The following is an 18,862-nucleotide window of genomic DNA, read 5'->3' on the forward strand; positions in this document are numbered from 1 at the left end:
GAAACCATTTTATGCTAAGGAAAATATTCAAACATCAACTAGTGAAATCCGGAAACAATTCAATATTTTCTGCTCCAACGTTTGGTTAGCTAAATTTTCCAGCAACCATTTATCTTGTATTAAAAATTTTCCTTGGTTTAAACATGGTGTTAGGTACTCAAGTCCAGCATGTAAACACTTAGCTAGTTATCAAAAATTTCTCATTTCAAAACCAGATTCATACAGCAACTAAAATCATCCAGAAAAATCGAGAAATCTGTCCAACTAGTCACGGTTGAACATGCATGAAGAAACTTTCTGTTTTCATTTAATTTTCTTGGTTAAAACATGCTTTTAAACTCTCAACTTCCTCATGCAATTACTTAGCTAGAAAATAAACATTTCCAGTTCAGAAATCGAGTTCAAATCACAGTTATAATTATCTCCAAAATTCCAGAAATTTTCCAGCTATCCTCGGATGATCAAGCATGCAGCGGATTTCTGTTTCAATTAATTTTTCTGTTTTAACCCAATTAATTAACTATATGAAAAGCTTACTTATCTTGTTATTACCCAGCTAATCACGGTTATAAGCTCAGAACAACAGGATTAAACCAATTGAGGCTGCATTATTCAAGTCAAGCACTCGGCTATCACAAAAAAAAATGCCAGCAGCTAATGGTCATAAGATGTAAGCTTTTCCTTGGCTGGATCATTATATTAGGCACCCAAAATTGACATGCAAGACTAATAAATGAAATCACTATCAATACCAGTTTAAAACAGGGTCGGTCACCAACAAAATGTATCCAGAATTCCAGAATTAATTCCACTATTCGCTGATGACATGCATGCAGCAGATTTTTGTTTTCCCTTCAAATTTCTGGCTTATACACAACTAATTGATCTCATGCAGGGCTTAATCATCCAATATTTAGCTAGTTAAACACACAACCAAGAGAGTCAAATACTTTTCTAGTAAATTTCATACTACAACATCCATACAATTCCCAGCTCAAACTCACGGCCATCAAAGTTTTCCAGAACTTAAATGTTCATAGATCCAATATTTCTTCGGCCAACATAATGTATTAATTACTCAAAATCATCATGCAAAGCTTTAACTAGTTTAATCAGCTAGTGATTAGTTGATTACGCACCAATACAAGCTCAAATTACTATGACTAAACAGGGTTACATCTGCATTTTTGATTAAAGCTCACGGCTATTCCATTTTACCAAGGCAGATTTTTCTCAAGCTCCAAATTTCATTAACCGAATGCTTAATCCAACATGCAAAGCCGTAACCCTCTTGTTTTTACTTGGTTAATCCCCATCATCAGTTTTAGATTATCGTGATATAGCAGGTTAAGGTCTGCATTTCCAATTCAAGACTCGGCAGACCCAAAATTTGTGCACATCAGATTTCTTCTTCTCTAAATTCATCATCCGATGGTTCCACAGTACATGCATGCTTCAAGATAGCTCAAACTACCTCTGATTAGTCCTAAAATGATCCAGAATTTTACCTCACAGCAAGCTAATCTTTCATACGAAAATCTGGAAGATTTTACTCTCCTTGCTCTCGGCTTCACGCCCAAGCTTGGTCCAGGTTTGATGAGTTGCGGCTGGAAGTGGTGAGGTGCGGTTTGGTTGAGGTTGCAAGTGGCTACAGCTGGGAACTGGTTGCGGCTGGTGAAGATGAAGGTGCAGAATGGTGGGAAACCTGCTCACGGTTTCTCTCTGCCTCCACTCCAGCTCACGGACAGAACCAGAAATGGTTGCAGCTCGCGGCTTCTTCCCTCGATTGTGAAGTGCGACTCTCCCTCACTCTCTCCCTTTGTCGACAATGCCAGTGTGAAGACTCGTAAAAACTATTATTTTATGCCTAATTTATGGCTTAATAAATTATTTAATTGGATTTTATTTCCAAGGAATATTTTCTAGTCTTATTAGACCTAAATACATGGTAATATAACTTCGTTATATTTTTAAAATGATTCGTTTCAAAAATTAATTTCCTAGAGCGCGTTTCGTAAAAATAGTGAATAGTACTTGGAGATTTTATCCGCGTAGTAGCACAATAAGCTTGGAATATTGGAGACTTGTACTAGGGTCCTAAAATAGGTAATTTTATGAATAAATATTCAAGTGATAGTTAGTAGTGCAATCGTTATAAGAATTTTTCGAAAGTTCCGCGTTATAGCGGTAAAATGTGACGGTACGCGTTTTCACACGCACGATTTCAATTGAAGGACTTTAGACCCTTATTTCGGGACAATTAAGAGTGAATAATAATTACAAGAATATATATGCCTTGGAGGTTTAGTGCACTAGTGAACCAAACGCGCGAGAAAAATCGAGTCCAAACGCACCCTAAATTGCACTATTTCAAGTTGACTTTGAGGTGCATTTTGCACCACACAAAGAATCTTCCTTTGGAAGCCAATTGCATCAGCACTCTCTCTCTCTTCACCTCACTTGGCCGAACAACAAGAAGGAGAAGAGCTCTCCATTGTCTTCATTTTTCATCTTCAATCCATGCACTAAAATCCACCCAAATCACACCAAACTTGGAGATCTCTTAGCAAACCACTTGGAGACTACATCTAGCTAAGGAGGAAGGGAGCTTTCACGGTTTCTTTGGAGCTTCAAGAGGGCCGAAAATTCTGACCTTGCAAACCAAAGGAGTAGGTAATGATCAACCCTTGGATTCTTATCTTTTGGAGATTATATGACAAGATTAAGTTCATGCATGCACTTAGTTACTTGTTTATGGTGTAAAAATGTGATTGTGGGCTCTTGGAATTCCCACACTTGGGTTGTTGTTGCTGATGTGATGATTAATGGTGATTATATTGTTGGTTTAGTGATTTTAATGATGCATTAGTGATGGGTAATTAGTGGAAACTTCATTGGGTGTAAGAAGCTAAACTTTCCGATTTTGCCCCTGCCATGTTCGGCCATTTCCAGGCCAATTTTTAATGGTTTAATTGCTTGAATTGGATTTTTGTAGGATGTATTAGATGTGTGAAAAATTTCATTGAAAAATAATGAGGTTTGAATGGGCAAATGAATTTTTTTAGAAACCAGCAAATCTGGAAAACTGATTCGCGTATGCTCTGACCAGCAGTAGTATTTTGGCTATAACTCTGTCCTCGGATGTCGAAATCATGTGCCGTTGGTGGCGTTTGAAACTAGACATTCCTAGCTTTAATTTGGTATATAATGCACGTTCTGAGTCTTTGTGAGCAGGCCGAACCAAATGTTTTAAGTTCGCTGTCCTGTCACTCTGTTCATCTGGAATGAAGTGTTCAGGCTGCAACTTGATGCCGGAATTTGAACCAGATGGGTGCCGAATTTGGAAACGATTTCTTCTATGATATTTTAACTCTATGAATGTATTTTCCAACGGCATAAGCCATGCTCGATTTCGAGCTATATTGACTGATTTGTGACTGAAACAAGTCGACTGCTCTGTTTTGGAAAACCATGATGTTTGGACTGGTTTGGAACCAAATCTTGGAGTGAACTTGTTAGTTGATGTTTTTGATATTAAACACTTACCAAAGATATTATGGGTGTATCTTAGACCCTTATTTCACAAATGAACCATGGTTGGATAACTTTCTTGGTTAAACGATTGGAAATTTGGAAAATGAAAGTCCAAGGCAGATTGCCTTAGGATTTTTCTTGAACTTCGGTTGGCTCATTAACTACCTTGCCGAAGGTATTTTTCCCCGAAAATCGATAGAGAGATACTTTCCATATAGTATTGAAATACTGCCAATTTTGGTGCCGATTCAAGTTCGTTTCGATACCAATTGAATTACTAAAGTTAGAGGTTCAAATCTGGAAAATTCTCATCCAGTCTTGAATTTGCTCAACTTCGGGCTACCGTATCTCGGTGCTCGAGACTCCGATTCTTGATCCGCTTGTTTTTTCATACACTTCACTTGCAACACTAATTGAGCTGAAAATTTCAGAGGCCGGTTTGCAACGTGCGAATCGTGCCAAATTTTCAAAGTTGGCCAAAAACCAACTTCATTCTGCCTTGTGAACCAACCCTGCATCTTCAAGCTCATTTTTGACCACTTTCCACTTCGATTCATGGAAAAGTGTCTTCTAGGAACTTATAGTACTCTCTAAGAGGTTTCCAACGGTATAAAGTTTTCCAATTCTCGACTTATATCGAGCGAGTTACGATTTTTCAAAGATTCATCATAAAACTGGAAAATTTTCCAATTTCAAAGAAATAGAGTTTTTCGAGAACTCTTTATTCTTTCGATATTCTTAAAACGTTTTGCTTACGATTTTCATGATAAAAACTCAAATAATATTGTACCTAATAAAAGGCAAGTTGAACCTCGATTTACGTGTAATTGAGGTTCCTTTTTGCAAAATAATTCTTAGATTGTACTAGTGTACAATCTTCCTGATAAGTGGGTTAATTGTATGATTATTCGCCATTAAATTGTCAGGCGCGCAAGGAGACCTTCAAGAGGATCTCACCGCGGACACTTGAACTTCCGGAAAATAATTCTTATTGAATTGCTCGGTGAGTGTCAAGTGTATGAATTTGATACTTGCTTATTGTGATACTTGTTGGGAGTTTTAAAAATAAGGGCGGGTGCGTACTTTATCGCACTCGTTCTAATTTCAAATGAATGAATGAATGAATGAAATGTATTGAATGAATGAATGAAATGCAATGTCATGTCATGAATGCTTGTGTCGTTGGAGTGAATCTCCTCGACTACCAAATGAATGGGGGACGCCCAAACTCATAGGCCGTCCTTAGACTCGAGCCGGCAATGGGCTTGGTCGGGAACTTGGGCGAGCCATGAGATTATAAGCTCGACCTAATAAGAGGTCTTGCTTGGCATACTCGTCGAGTATCGCCCTAAAAATAGACTTGTGGGCCCTTGGGGTGTACGGTGGACGGAGGAAAGCAAGTGGTGATCTACGGAAATGGAAATACCGACCCGGTTGACAGGAGGGTCAATGCGGGAAAGTATACGAATGACATCGACAGATCGAGTGGAACTTAGCTCCTGAGAGCTACTATATCCTTGAATTGTTTCTTATTACTTTTCCTGTTTGAGAGATTGATTATTGAAAAGACATGGCTTTATTTATTAAAGTTGGGATTGTTATTTGATTACGTGCTTGCATGTGTGTTCTTGGCCTCACGAGCGTTTAGCTCACCCTATAGTTTTGTTTTCCTTAACAGGACCGACTCTTGGAGAAATATGGAGAAACCATCCGTTGTAATTTTGTTAAGACTCCTGTTATATATTTTGACTAGGCCCTGGTTTGGGTTGTACTTTTGGAAATTGTAAACTTGAAATGTTTGGGCCCTGATGTGTACTTTGAATTGAAGTCGTTTCATGATTACCCGATGTACTGGTTATACATTAAGTGACTTATTAGGCTTGAACGCTTCCGCATTATTGTATTCATGTTGCTCTCATCGAAGTGCTTAATTCGGTTTTAAATTGAATGGAATTGCTTGAGTCCTGGCGAGAGATGGGCAGGCGTCCGCGGATACCCTTTGGTCCGCCTTAGGGAGATGTGGGGCGTCACAGTTGGTATCAGAGCACTAGGTTAGAGGTCTATATGGGAGACATATTAGATACTCTACCTTTAAGACTCGATATGGGATGACTTAATCCTACCCTAAGTGATGCTTGAGGCGAGCTAGCAACTAAGTTAGTCCTACCTCAAGTGACGAATGGGATGAACCAGCTATTAAGATAGACATGCATTGCAGGATATTGGAACTGAGTAGTGATTTAAGTTCTAACCTGAAAATATTATTATTGTTATTATTTTGCAGGGATGGCTGATGGAAACGGAGCCCCGGCAGCTAACGGGAATGGCCATGCGAATGGTCATTACGAGCCTCTTAGGACTATCTTCTACCGAGCTCTAGCGGGAGGAGATCGAGTTCGCTACTCACCTTACGATAGATACCCTCGATGTTCGTGTAGGTTGACTTTCGCCTACCCGAACCACTTAGTGCTTGCTTTGGACGACGAGCGTCATCAGTTGGTGGATGCCAACCTTGATCTACAGGCTGAGGTAGATGAGCTTAGGCAGATGGTTAGCGCTCAGGGTGAGCGGATTGCCGAGCTCGAGGAGGTGCTGGAGGGTGAGGTAGCCACATCTGCAGTGGTTAACCAGGAGCTTCGGGATACTAGGGCTCGACTTACTAGGCTAGGACGGGATGTCCGTACTCGGGCTTTCGAGATTCTGGCTGATGCGACTAGTTTGGTTGAGGACGCTACTGCAGTGATTCCTGAGGATGAGGAGGAGGATCCGGAGGAGGATCCCGAGGAGGAGGTTCCTCCTGATAGCCCTGCTATGGACTAGGGTCTTGGTCGTTGACCCCTTTTGACTTTTGACTGGTACAGTTAGGACTAGTTAGGGTGACGCGAGTGCCGAGGCCATTGTATTTTGCATGCTTGTGTGGCCTACTTTTGGGCACTTGTTCTTACTTTAGTCTTCTGTGACTAGAAGTATACTTCTGAGCACCTGTGTGCTATATTTTGTGAATTGTCCCTAACTTGCTAATTGTACGAACTTGACATGCTTATGAATGTAAATTATTGTTAATTTCAATGTTTCTTGGTTAGTTCTAAATTCGATATAATTCTTGTTTTCTGCTTAAATTAATTTATTTCTTGCACTAGGCACGTTTAGACTAATGGAAGGATTAAGGAGTGGTCGAGGCCGTGGACGAGCGTCTAGACAGGCCCAACCTCAGGGGGATGACCAGGGATCGGCAACTGGACCGACCCAGGGACAGGAAAACATTGAGGGTAACCAAGTGGCTACTGCCATCAATAGGATGACTGATATCCTAGAACGTCTAGCGGAGAGACAGGGTCCTGGACCATTTAACCAACCTGGGGGCCAGGATAGGGGAGAGGATAGAGCCCTGGAAAGATTCCTAAAGTTTAACCCGCCTAAGTTTATGGGTGAACCTGACCCCGAAGTAGCGGAGAACTGGTTAGAAAGGATGACCAATATATTCGCCGCTCTAGACTATACTGAGGATAGACGAGTGAACTTTGCTGCTTTTCAATTTGAGGGAGTAGCCCGTGCTTGGTGGGATTTGATAAAAGGAAAATGGGAAAGAGCTCGAACCCCTTGGACTTGGGAGAATTTCACAAGGGAGTTTAATGAAAAGTTTCTTCCGCCCTTGATTCAAGAGAAAAGAGAGGACGAATTTATTAAGTTGAAACAAGGAACCCTTACTGTAGCAGAGTATGAAGGGAAGTTCACTAAACTTTCCAAATACGCTCCTGAGTTAGTAGCCGATGAACGGAGAAGGATTAGAAGGTTCATACAGGGACTTAATGTGGAACTTCAGGAGGGCCTGGCTGCAGCCCAAATCTCTACTTTTACTGAGGCTTTAGAGAAAGCGCAAAGGGTTGAGAATGCAAGATCTCAAGTGAGGGATTTCCACAATAGAAAAAGGAATTTCCCTAGTCGCACTACTGGGCAGACCAGTAAGTTTGTACACCCTTCAAAAAAGGGAAGAGGTGAAGGAGGAACGAGAACTGCTGGAGCTTCTAGGGGAGCTCTATCTAGGGGAGGTCGTAGCGGGACGACTCAAGCTAGGGGAGCACCATCTGTTGGATCGACTGTGACCCCTCAAGTTACTTGTGGGTATTGTGGTAAACCCAACCACTCTGAGGATGACTGCTGGAGAAAGCTGGGAAAATGCTTACTGTGTGGGAGCACTGAGCATCAGATTGCAAATTGTCCGAAATCGTCAAAGACAGGGGGAAACCTGCAGAGACCTGAAAAATCAACCTCTAAACAGACCAGTGCCGGAGGGAGTCGACCGAAAGTACCGGCTAGGGTCTACGCATTGGACTATCCACAAGCTCCAGAGGCAACCGAAGTGGTCGAAGGTACAATTCCAATCTTTCACCGCCTAGCTAGGGTTTTAATTGATCCGGGTGCAACGCACTCTTTTGTAAACCCTGATTTCATGAGTGGGATAGACTTGAAACCAATTAAGTTACCATATGACTTGGAGGTTAAAACACCCACTGGGGACAAAAGTCTAATTGCTAATATGGTGTATAAGAATAGTGAAGTTTGCGTGAGGGAAAGAAAATTGCTGGCCGATTTGATAGGCTTAGCGATTAAAGGATATGATGTGATCCTAGGGATGGATTGGTTAGCCCGTTATAATGCTCAGTTAAATTGTAGGACGAAAATTGTAGAATTGTGTATTCCAGGGGAGGCAACCCTGAAATTGGATGTGAGGGGTAAGTTAGCCTCGTCTGCACTTATTTCGGGAATTCGGGCTAGAAAGTTGTTAAGTAAAGGAGCTCAAGGGTATTTGGCTTTTCTTATTAATACCCCTAACGATAAGGTGAATCTGGAAGACACCCCGGTAGTAAAAGAATTTTCTGATGTTTTTCCTGAAGAATTGGAGTCTCTACCTCCGGAACGGGAAATAGATTTTAAAATTGATTTAGCTCCGGGAACAGCACCTATATCAAGGACACCATACCGGATGGCTCCAGCTGAGTTGAAGGAGTTGAAGTTACAATTACAGGATTTGTTGGAACGGGGTTTTATACGAGAGAGTGATTCTCCGTGGGGAGCCCCAGTTTTGTTTGTAAAGAAGAAAGATGGGAGTTTGAGGTTATGTATAGATTATCGAGGCTTAAATGATGCTACGGTTAAGAATAAATACCCACTACCCCACATTGATGAACTGTTTGATCAATTGCAAGGGGCGGTAGTGTTTTCAAAGTTGGATCTAAGGCAAGGTTACTATCAATTGAGGATTTTGGAGAAGGATATACCTAAGACTGCTTTTAACTCAAGGTATGGACACTTCGAGTTTGCAGTGATGCCTTTTGGGTTAACCAATGCACCTGCCGCTTTCATGGATTTAATGCATAGGGTTTTTAAGCCTTACTTGGATCAATTTGTGGTGATTTTCATTGATGACATTTTAGTGTATTCTAAGAATGTGAAAGATCACGAGAAACATTTGAGAATTGTTTTACAAATCCTGAGGGAACATCAGTTATATGCTAAGTTTAGCAAGTGTGAATTTTGGCTAAAGGAAGTGACCTTCCTAGGGCACATAATTTCAAAGGATGGGATTAAAGTGGATCCAGCTAAAGTGGAAGCTGTTTCGAAATGGAAACGACCGGAAAATCCAACGGAAGTTCGGAGTTTTATAGGACTGGCAGGATATTACCGGAGATTCATCCAGGATTTTTCGAAAATTGCTGGGCCTATGACTGAGTTGACCAAGAAAAATGGAAAATTTATTTGGAGTCCTAAGTGTGAAGGAAGTTTTCAGGAGTTGAAAAGACGGTTGACTAGAGCGCCTGTTCTAGCTCTACCAAATGGACATGATAGTTTTGTGGTTTACACCGATGCATCTAAGGAAGGTTTGGGATGTGTTTTGATGCAAAATGATAAAGTGATAGCTTATGCCTCTAGAAAATTGAAACCGCATGAAGGAAATTATCCGACCCATGATTTGGAGTTAGCGGCTGTGGTCTTTGCTTTGAAGAAATGGAGACACTATTTATACGGAGTGACATTTGAGGTTTTTACAGATCACAAAAGCCTTAAGTACTTATTTTCTCAGAAGGAGCTGAATTTAAGGCAACGTAGATGGATGGAATTCTTGGAAGATTATGACTGCATTATTAAGTACCACCCTGGAAAGGCCAATGTAGTGGCCGATGCTTTGAGCCGTCAGGTACAAATGGCTGGATTGATGGTTAAGGAATTTCGATTGTTGGAAGAAGTTAGCTATTGGAATCCCCGATTAGAACCAAGGAAAGTGATTTTGGGGAACATTGTGATAACCTCCACTTTATTGGGACATATTAAGGAATCTCAGGAAAAGGACCCTGAAATGCAAAAGTTGGTGGAGAAAGTCAAGATGGGAGACCAGACCGATTTCACTTTGGGATCAGATGGAATATTAAGATTTCGAAATCGGGTGGTTATGCCAAAGGACGAAGGGCTTAGAAAAGAAATTTTGGAAGAAGCCCACCGATCAAAGTTTACAGTACATCCAGGAGGGAATAAAATGTACCAAGACTTGAAAGGTCTTTATTGGTGGAAAAATATGAAGAAGGAAATTGCCCAATTTGTTCAGACATGCTTGGTTTGTCAACAAGTTAAAGCCGAACATCAGAAACCATCTGGGCTTTTGCAACCTCTAGAAATACCTGAGTGGAAATGGGAAAATGTTACCATGGACTTTGTATCAGGTTTACCAAGGACACAGAGAGGCCATGATGCCATTTGGGTGATAGTGGATAGATTGACTAAATCGGCTCATTTTCTGCCGATTAATATGAAATACCCGTTAGAAAAGCTGGCCAGATTGTACTTAGATGAGATTATTAGACTACATGGTATACCTGTGAGTATTGTGTCGGATAGGGATCCAAGATTTGTTTCGAGGTTTTGGCAAAAGATGCAAGAAGTGTTGGGGACTAAGTTGAACTTTAGTACCACCTATCATCCCCAGACTGATGGACAATCTGAAAGAACGATTCAAACTCTTGAGGACATGTTGAGGACTTGTGTACTGGACTTTGGAGAGAATTGGAGTAAGTTCTTGACTTTAGTGGAATTTGCCTATAACAATAGTTTCCACTCTTCTATTCAAATGGCTCCGTATGAGGCACTTTATGGTCGGAAGTGTAGATCCCCCATTTGTTGGAATGAAGTAGGTGAACGGAAAATCTTAGACACGACTACTGTATCTTGGATTGAGGAGGCCAATGAAAAGGTGAAATTGGTACGGCAAAGAATTCAAACCGCTCAGAGTAGACAAAAGAGTTATGCCGACAATCGGAGAAAAGATTTGGAGTTCACTGTTGGAGATATGGTATTTCTCAAGATTACGCCTTTAAAAGCAAGCCTGATGTCCGGAAAAGGGAAGAAACTACAACCAAGGTTTGTAGGGCCATATAAGATTATTCAGCGAGTTGGGAATGTAGCCTATAAGCTGGAATTACCACCGAGCTTATCTCGTATTCATAACGTGTTTCATGTGTCCATGCTTAAGAAATATCATCCAGACCCCTCTCATGTTTTACAACCGGAGAATATTGAGATCGATGAAACCCTAACCTATGAGGAGAGACCGGTAAAACTTCTGGATCGAAAGGTGAAGGAATTGAGGAACAAGCAGATACCACTAGTGAAAGTTCTATGGAAGAACCATGGAGTAGAGGAAGCAACATGGGAAGTTGAAGAGACAATCAGAGAGAAGTATCCAAACTTGTTCATCAACCAAGGTAAATTTCGAGGACGAAATTTTCTTAAGGGGGAGAGGATGTGAAGACTCGTAAAAACTATTATTTTATGCCTAATTTATGGCTTAATAAATTATTTAATTGGATTTTATTTCCAAGGAATATTTTCTAGTCTTATTAGACCTAAATACATGGTAATATAACTTCGTTATATTTTTAAAATGATTCGTTTCAAAAATTAATTTCCTAGAGCGCGTTTCGTAAAAATAGTGAATAGTACTTGGAGATTTTATCCGCGTAGTAGCACAATAAGCTTGGAATATTGGAGACTTGTACTAGGGTCCTAAAATAGGTAATTTTATGAATAAATATTCAAGTGATAGTTAGTAGTGCAATCGTTATAAGAATTTTTCGAAAGCTCCGCGTTATAGCGGTAAAATGTGACGGTACGTGTTTTCACACGCGCGATTTCAATTGAAGGACTTTAGACCCTTATTTCGGGACAATTAAGAGTGAATAATAATTACAAGAATATATATGCCTTGGAGGTTTAGTGCACTAGTGAACCAAATGCGCGAGAAAAATCGAGTCCAAACGCACCCTAAATTGCACTATTTCAAGTTGACTTTGAGGTGCATTTTGCACCACACAAAGAATCTTCCTTTGGAAGCCAATTGCATCAGCACTCTCTCTCTCTTCACCTCACTTGGCCGAACAACAAGAAGGAGAAGAGCTCTCCATTGTCTTCATTTTTCATCTTCAATCCATGCACTAAAATCCACCCAAATCACACCAAACTTGGAGATCTCTTAGCAAACCACTTGGAGACTACATCTAGCTAAGGAGGAAGGGAGCTTTCACGGTTTCTTTGGAGCTTCAAGAGGGCCGAAAATTCTGACCTTGCAAACCAAAGGAGTAGGTAATGATCAACCCTTGGATTCTTATCTTTTGGAGATTATATGACAAGATTAAGTTCATGCATGCACTTAGTTACTTGTTTATGGTGTAAAAATGTGATTGTGGGCTCTTGGAATTCCCACACTTGGGTTGTTGTTGCTGATGTGATGATTAATGGTGATTATATTGTTGGTTTAGTGATTTTAATGATGCATTAGTGATGGGTAATTAGTGGAAACTTCATTGGGTGTAAGAAGCTAAACTTTCCGATTTTGCCCCTGCCATGTTCGGCCATTTCCAGGCCAATTTTTAATGGTTTAATTGCTTGAATTGGATGTTTGTAGGATGTATTAGATGTGTGAAAAATTTCATTGAAAAATAATGAGGTTTGAATGGGCAAATGAATTTTTTTAGAAACCAGCAAATCTGGAAAACTGATTCGCGTATGCTCTGACCAGCAGTAGTATTTTGGCTATAACTCTGTCCTCGGATGTCGAAATCATCTGCCGTTGGTGGCGTTTGAAACTAGACATTCCTAGCTTTAATTTGGTATATAATTCACGTTCTGAGTCTTTGTGAGCAGGCCGAACCAAATGTTTTAAGTTCGCTGTCCTGTCACTCTGTTCATCTGGAATGAAGTGTTCAGGCTGCAACTTGATGCCCGAATTTGAACCAGATGGGTGCCGAATTTGGAAACGATTTCTTCTATGATATTTTAACTCTATGAATGTATTTTCCAACGGCGTAAGCCATGCTCGATTTCGAGCTATATTGACTGATTTGTGACTGAAACAAGTGGACTGCTCTGTTTTGGAAAACCATGATGTTTGGACTGGTTTGGAACCAAATCTTGGAGTGAACTTGTTAGTTGATGTTTTTGATATTAAACACTTACCAAAGATATTATGGGTGTATCTTAGACCCTTATTTCACAAATGAACCATGGTTGGATAACTTTCTTGGTTAAACGATTGGAAATTTGGAAAATGAAAGTCCAAGGCAGATTGCCTTAGGATTTTTCTTGAACTTCGGTTGGCTCATTAACTACCTTGCCGAAGGTATTTTTCCCCGAAAATCGATAGAGAGATACTTTCCATATAGTATTGAAATACTGCCAATTTTGGTGCCGATTCAAGTTCGTTTCGATACCAATTGAATTACTAAAGTTAGAGGTTCAAATCTGGAAAATTCTCATCCAGTCTTGAATTTGCTCAACTTCGGGCTACCGTATCTCGGTGCTCGAGACTCCGATTCTTGATCCGCTTGTTTTTTCATACACTTCACTTGCAACACTAATTGAGCTGAAAATTTCAGAGGCCGGTTTGCAACGTGCGAATCGTGCCGAATTTTCAAAGTTGGCCAAAAACCAACTTCATTCTGCCTTGTGAACCAACCCTGCATCTTCAAGCTCATTTTTGACCACTTTCCACTTCGATTCATGGAAAAGTGTCTTCTAGGAACTTATAGTACTCTCTAAGAGGTTTCCAACGGTATAAAGTTTTCCAATTCTTGACTTATATCGAGCGAGTTACGATTTTTCAAAGATTCATCATAAAACTGGAAAATTTTCCAATTTCAAAGAAATAGAGTTTTTCGAGAACTCTTTATTCTTTCGATATTCTTAAAACGTTTTGCTTACGATTTTCATGATAAAAACTCAAATAATATTGTACCTAATAAAAGGCAAGTTGAACCTCGATTTACGTGTAATTGAGGTTCCTTTTTGCAAAATAATTCTTAGATTGTACTAGTGTACAATCTTCCTGATAAGTGGGTTAATTGTATGATTATTCGCCATTAAATTGTCAGGCGCGCAAGGAGACCTTCAAGAGGATCTCACCGCGGACACTTGAACTTCCGGAAAATAATTCTTATTGAATTGCTCGGTGAGTGTCAAGTGTATGAATTTGATACTTGCTTATTGTGATACTTGTTGGGAGTTTTAAAAATAAGGGCGGGTGCGTACTTTATCGCACTCGTTCTAATTTCAAATGAATGAATGAATGAATGAAATGTATTGAATGAATGAATGAAATGCAATGTCATGTCATGAATGCTTGTGTCGTTGGAGTGAATCTCCTCGACTACCAAATGAATGGGGGACGCCCAAACTCATAGGCCGTCCTTAGACTCGAGCCGGCAATGGGCTTGGTCGGGAACTTGGGCGAGCCATGAGATTATAAGCTCGACCTAATAAGAGGTCTTGCTTGGCATACTCGTCGAGTATCGCCCTAAAAATAGACTTGTGGGCCCTTGGGGTGTACGGTGGACGGAGGAAAGCAAGTGGTGATCTACGGAAATGGAAATACCGACCCGGTTGACAGGAGGGTCAATGCGGGAAAGTATACGAATGACATCGACAGATCGAGTGGAACTTAGCTCCTGAGAGCTACTATATCCTTGAATTGTTTCTGATTACTTTTCCTGTTTGAGAGATTGATTATTGAAAAGACATGGCTTTATTTATTAAAGTTGGGATTGTTATTTGATTACGTGCTTGCATGTGTGTTCTTGGCCTCACGAGCGTTTAGCTCACCCTATAGTTTTGTTTTCCTTAACAGGACCGACTCTTGGAGAAATATGGAGAAACCATCCGTTGTAATTTTGTTAAGACTCCTGTTATATATTTTGACTAGGCCCTGGTTTGGGTTGTACTTTTGGAAATTGTAAACTTGAAATGTTTGGGCCCTGATGTGTACTTTGAATTGAAGTCGTTTCATGATTACCCGATGTACTGGTTATACATTAAGTGACTTATTAGGCTTGAACGCTTCCGCATTATTGTATTCATGTTGCTCTCATCGAAGTGCTTAATTCGGTTTTAAATTGAATGGAATTGCTTGAGTCCTGGCGAGAGCTGGGCAGGCGTCCGCGGATACCCTTTGGTCCGCCTTAGGGAGATGTGGGGCGTCACACCTTCTAACGAACACTTAAGTCCTTGGTTCTAATTTGATCCCAAAAATTAATCCCAAGTATGATTTAAACATCGAGTTATACACTGATCTTGCAAGACTTTAATTATCGAAATTTTACGTCTTAAGTATGTTTAGTATACTTGTATCATGTTTATCTAAAATTTATTGGCTTTGTCTTAAAGCGGAAATTCCTATTAACATTTAACATTATTAACGATTAAAACTAGTTATCGGAAATCAAAGAATTTATTTTAAAGTAATAGAATTAATCCAACTCAAGAAATATTAATTTAGTATGGCAAACCGAATAATTCAATATTGGCACAATTATATTATTTATTACATAGAAATTATCTTTATACTTTTATTGCAAAACAATTAATTACAATACTAGAATTCAAAGAAATTAATTATTAGATCAATGAAATAGTTTACCATAGAAATATGAAGTTAATGTAACAAAACTAAGAAGTTTAGTAGTTTAGCACAATTCTTTTATTTTGCACCTAACGTTTATTTCTACGTACTCATTTAAAGACAATTGGGCTTAGTGCTAAAATTTATTAAAGAATTAAAATGTAAATAAAATATGCACTGATATTTATATGTCTATTTTCAGGGTTCTCACAACCATTACACTTCACATGTGAGCAGAAATTACACCATAAAACTGAAAATTTTCATATCACTACCTCAACTCATGAAATATTGCATAAAACTATCAAAATCTCAACCATAAGCTACTAGTTTGCACATATTGAAAGTAGGGAAAAGTTGCTAGCCAAATATACCTTGTAACCTCAAGAAAGATGATAGCTTAGTCTTTCCCCCTCCAAAATAACTCCACCAAAGCCTTTAACCTTCCTTAGTGATCACTTGTATGGAGTAGATTCCAATTTGGTTGGTTAAAATTCAAGATTTGAGCAAGTTTGGAAGCTAGAAAATGAAGAACCTTTCCTTGTTTTTCTCCTTAGAGCAGCCGGCCAAGACAAGAAAATGGGAAGGAAATTGGGTCAAAATTTGATTTTAGGAAAGTGAAATAATCCTAGTCAAAGTTCAACCTCCAATGGGGTGGTGACACTTGGCCCTTTTAATGTTTAAAACTTATCTTCTTTCTCCCAATGGTTAATCTATCTAACTAACCTCTAATCATCTCCTAGCACCTTGTAAAATAATATCACATAGCACAAAAATCACTTAGTCACCAAAATTTATCGCACTAGCGGGTCCCACGTCTATAATGCACTTCAAATTTAACGTACACTAACTTATATTAGGAAAATGATTTAAAACTGTACTTACTTATAAAATGCATAGAAAATTTAATATTTTAAAGGACAGTATAAAAATGTAGGCAAGGAAATAAAATAATGCTTAGAAAATGTGAAAATTTTCGGGTTCTCACACTCTCTCCCCCTTAAGAAATTTCGTCCTCGAAATTTTTACCTTCCGTTGCCTCAGATGACCTCGGAGGTTGTTGCTGGTCTATGGCATATACCTGTGTTGGTACTTTTGTTCGGTTCCCTCTTTCATTAGTTTGTTTCGGTTTGGTTCCACCCACTTGTTGAGTACTATTTTCTCGTGGCTGTTTTTTCGGGCAATTGCTAAGTTGATGATTGCTACTCCCACAAATTAAACACTTTCACCCTTTCCTCCAGCAATCATTCTCAGTGTGATTTTCTTTCCCACAGTATCCACAAGCCAAGTGAGAAGTCACTTTTTGGCCTTCTTTAGAAATTTCCTCTGATCCTATTCGACTTCCTTTTGTAGACCCTTCATCTAATGCTCCTAATGTCCATGGTGGATGAGGTAAGTGGTTCACTTTTTACACTTTGGAGGGCGTTATCTTTTCTCTAGATTCCTCAAGTGTGCTACTAGATGTACCTCTTTTTCGCGTCTGAAAAGCTTTTACTTGTGCTTTCACGTCCTCAATTCTTTGAGTTTTCTCCAAAGCCTCAGTAAAAATATTAACTTGAACTATCGCTAAAGCTTCCTGGATTTTCAAATTTAATCCTTGTATAAACCATCTCACTCTTCTTCGCTCCGTAACCACCAATTCGGACGCAAACTTAGACAGCTTAGTAAATTTAGCCTCATATTCGGCCACACTCTAGGTTCCCTGACGCAACTCAGTAAACTTATCCTTTCTCCTTTCTTGGACCAAAGATGGGAGGTACTTCTCGTTAAATTCCCTTATAAAGTTCGCCTATGTCCATGTAGTCTGTTCTCTCTCCCACTTTGCCCTAATAACATTCCACCATGCTCGGTCCGGTCCTTCGAATTGGAATACAGCAGAGTTCACTTGTCTATACTCCGTGTAGTTCAAGGCTGCGAAGATATTAATCATTACCTCTAACCACTGTTCAGCTATATCTAGATCAGACCCTCCAAGAAATTTAGGAGGAACAAACTTTTGAAACCGCTCCAGAGGCCTATCCTCTCATATCTCGGGATTCTGGGGTTGATTCACGGGCATTTGATCTTGTTGATCTACCAATCGTGCTAGGATATTTGTCATTTGTTGTATTGCCGTCGCTACTTGGTCTCCTGCCTCAACCCTCGGTCCACGATCTTGCTCAGCTACTGTTTCTCTTTCTTTTCTCGGTTCTTGAGCTTGCCTAGCCCCACGGTCACGACTAGCTTCACGTCCGTGACTACGTCTCCCCTTCATACCCTTTTTCTCTCTCTTTTTTTTTTAAAAAAAGGTGATTTAGTATGAAACAAAGTAAATTGACTAAAACAACAAGATATAACACACCAAATTCACAAAGCTACATATCAAGTTGAACAAAAACAAAATCAAGTACGACAAGTACTATACATGTAAGTATTAACATGCCACAAGCCAAATACATACGGTAGCAATACAGAGGCAAAACAAAAGAAAACACGACATACCGTTCCACACTCGGTTAAAATATTCCTCGTCCAATCTCTTACCATCCGAACTAGACGTCCGTTAACCCCTGGCACCTACTCTCACCAAACATTAGCCCGTTCCTGTTCCCCGCAATAAAGATCGCAAGTCCTTAGTATTGCCTTCAACTCCCGCTTACTCGGGTACAAGAATCCGAGATAATTCACCACTCGAGCTAGCCAGTCCCAAGAGTAAATTATCTACAATCGAGATTCCTACCTGACGTACATATCTATTGTCTTCAAGTACCATGAGAGAGATTTAAGACCTATAACAATTCATTATTCATAGCTTATGCTCAAAAGAGCACTTAATCCTTCATACTTATTTACGAAATCAGGACCATAACACCACTTGGTCCAATCTCACTCCGTGCAGAGACCACACGAAGTGGCTCTGATACCACCTATGACAGCCCCACTTCCCCCTAAGGCGAACCAAAGGGTTCGGCGGACAGCCTGCCCAACTCTCGCTAGGACTCGTTCGATCTTTTCAAGCAAAATAAGATATAACCTCGAGGAAAAAAGAACTAACCATTTCCAAACTAGCACATATACTTACATTCATTTCTATCTCAAAAGTAATACAATCACAAATATAACAAAAGCTTTAAGTTCGTACTACATCCAACCTTATCCAAGCACTAGCGCGAGAACAATAAAAAAATAAAATTTCAAAAAACTAGTCCAAGCTAGTCTGCACAGGACTCACGCCCTCGCTCGCATCCCCTGTAAGGAAAACAAAGCTAACGGAATGAGCTAAAAACCTAGTGAGGTTCCATACACATAGCCAAATAATTAAAAAGGACATTAATCATGTAATAACAAGTAATCCAGAAACATTTACAATATAAAGTGATGATAATACATTCATTAAAATGATACATG

The sequence above is a fragment of the Coffea arabica genome, chromosome 9e (genome assembly GCF_036785885.1).
Source record: "Coffea arabica cultivar ET-39 chromosome 9e, Coffea Arabica ET-39 HiFi, whole genome shotgun sequence".
NCBI lineage: Eukaryota > Viridiplantae > Streptophyta > Magnoliopsida > Gentianales > Rubiaceae > Coffea > Coffea arabica.